We start from the raw sequence: 2,598 nt of genomic DNA on the forward strand, positions 1-2,598 counted from the left end.
GTCAGTGCGTATGGGCCAGGTAGTGAGAAAAGTGAAGAAGAGCGGAATGAGTTCTGAAATGAATTAACTAGGTGTGTAGAAGGACTGGGTAGAAGGAATTATGTAGTTGTCATGTGTGACTTAAATGCTAGAGTGGGCGCTGGAGAGGTAGAAGGTGTCATTGGGAAGTATGGCGTACTAGGTGAAAATGAGAGTGGTGAGAGACTGGTAGATATGTGTGTTGGGCAAGAGATGGTGATAAGTAATAGCTTTTTCAAAACGAAAGATAAAAATAAGTATACATGGGTAAGAGTGGCAAATGGAAGAGTAGTAGAAAGGGCATTAATGGATTACGTGTTGATAACTAAAAGAATGTTTGGAAGATTGAAAGACGTGCACATGTTTAGGGGTATGGCTAACGGTATGTCTGATCATTTTTTGGTGGAAGGAAAATTAGTTGTAGCCAAAGAGTGGGGGAATAGAGTAGGTTGATGTAAAAGGGAGCTAGTGAGGGTTGAAGAGATAATAAAACCGGGGTAAAAAGTAAATATCAGGAAAGGTTGAAAATGACATATGATGAAGTGAAAGTAAGAGAAACTGGCAATTTAGAGGAGTGGAAGTTAGTAAAAGAAAATTTTGTTGGGATTTCAAGTGATGTGTGTGGCAAGAAGGTTGTTGGAGGCAGTATGAGGAAGGGCAGTGAATGGTGGAATGAAGGAGTGAAGGTAAAAGTGGAAGAGAAAAGAGGGCTTTTGAAGAATGGCTGCAGAGTAATAGTATAGAGAAGTATGAAAAATGTAAAGAGAAAAATGTTGAAATAAAGCGCAAGGTACGTGAGGCAAAGAGGGCAGCTGACCTGAGGTGGGGTCAGGGATTGGGTCATTCATACGAAGAGAATAAGAAGAAGTTTTGGAAAGAAGTGAAGAGAGTAAGGAAGGCTGGCTCAAGAATTGAAGAGACAGTGAAAGATGGAAATGAAGGTTGTTAAAAGGAAAGGAGGCAAGGAAAAGATGGGTGGAATATTTTGAAAGTTTACTGAATGTTGAGGATAATAGGGAGGCAGATATAATTGCTGTTGCAGGTGTTGAGGTGCCAGTGATGGGAGATGAGATTGAGAGAGAAATTACAAGAGAGGAAGTGAGGAGAGCACTAGATGAAACGAGCGTAGGAAAAGCGTCTGTTATGGATGGTGTGAGAGCTGAGATGTTGAAGGAAGGGGGTGTGACTGTACTTGAATGGTTGGTGAGATTGTTTAATATGTGTTTTGTGTTGTCAATGGTACCAGTAGATTGGGTTTGTGCATGTATTGTATCACTATATAAGGGTAAGGGAGATGTGCATGAGTGTTGTAATTCAAGAGGTATTAGTTTGTTAAGCGTAGTTGGAAAAGTGTATGGTAGAGTAATGATTAATAGGATCAAGGATAAAACAGAGAATGCAATCTTAGAAGTACAGGGTGGTTTTAGAAGAGGTAGGGGTTGTATGAATCAGATTTTTATAGTAAGGCAGATATGCGAGAAATATTTAGCAAAAGTTAAGGAGGTGTAAATTGCGTTTATGGATCTGGAGAAAGCGTATGATATTTGATCGGGAAGCAATGTGGAATGTGATGAGGTTATATGGAGTTGGTGGAAGGTTGTTGCAAGCAGTGAAAAGTTTCTACAAAGGTAGTAAAGCATGTGTTAGGATAGGAAATGAAGTGAGTGATTGGTTTCCGATGAGGGTGGGACTGAGACAGGGATGTGTGATGTTGCTGTGGTTGTTTAACTTGTATGTTGATGGAGTGGTGAGAGAGGTGAATGCTCGAGTGCTTGGACGAGGATTAAAACTGGTAGACGAGAATGACCATGAATGGGAGGTAAATCAGTTGTTGTTTGAGGATGATACTGTACTGGTTGCAGACGCGGAAGAGAAGCTTGGCCGATTAGTGACAGAATTTGGAAGAGAATGTGAGAGAAGGAAGTTGAGAGTTAATGTGGGTAAGAGTAAGGTTATGAGATGTACGAGAAGGGAAGGTGGTGCAAGGTTGAAAGTCATGTTGAATGGAGAGTTACTTGAGGAGGTGGATCAGTTTTAAGTACTTGATGTCTGTTGTTGCAGCAAATGGTGGAGTGGAAGCAGATGTACATCAGAGAGTGAATGAAGGATGCAAAGTGTTGGGGGCAGTTAGGGGAATAGTAAAAAATAGAGGGTTGGGCATGAATGTAAAGAGAGTTCTATATGAGAAAGTGATTGTACCAACTGTGATGTATGGATCGGAGTTGTGGGGAATGAAAGTGATGGAGAGACAGAAATTGAATGTGTTTGAGATAAAGTGTCTAAGGAGTATGGCTATTGTATCTTGAGTAAATAGGGTTAGGAACGAAGTGGTGAGGGTGAGAACGGGTGTAAGAAATGAGTTAGCAGCTAGAGTGGATATGAATGTGTTGAGGTGGTTTGGCCATGTTGAGAGAATGGAAAATGGCTGTCTGCTAAAGAAGGTGATGAATGCAAGAGTTGATGGGAGAAGTACAAGAGGAAGGCCAAGGTTTGGGTGGATGGATGGTGTGAAGAAAGCTCTGGGTGATAGGAGGATAGATGTGAGAGGGGCAAGAGAGCGTGCTAGAAATAGGAATGAAT

The sequence above is a fragment of the Palaemon carinicauda genome, chromosome 12 (genome assembly GCF_036898095.1).
Source record: "Palaemon carinicauda isolate YSFRI2023 chromosome 12, ASM3689809v2, whole genome shotgun sequence".
NCBI classification, from domain to species: domain Eukaryota; kingdom Metazoa; phylum Arthropoda; class Malacostraca; order Decapoda; family Palaemonidae; genus Palaemon; species Palaemon carinicauda.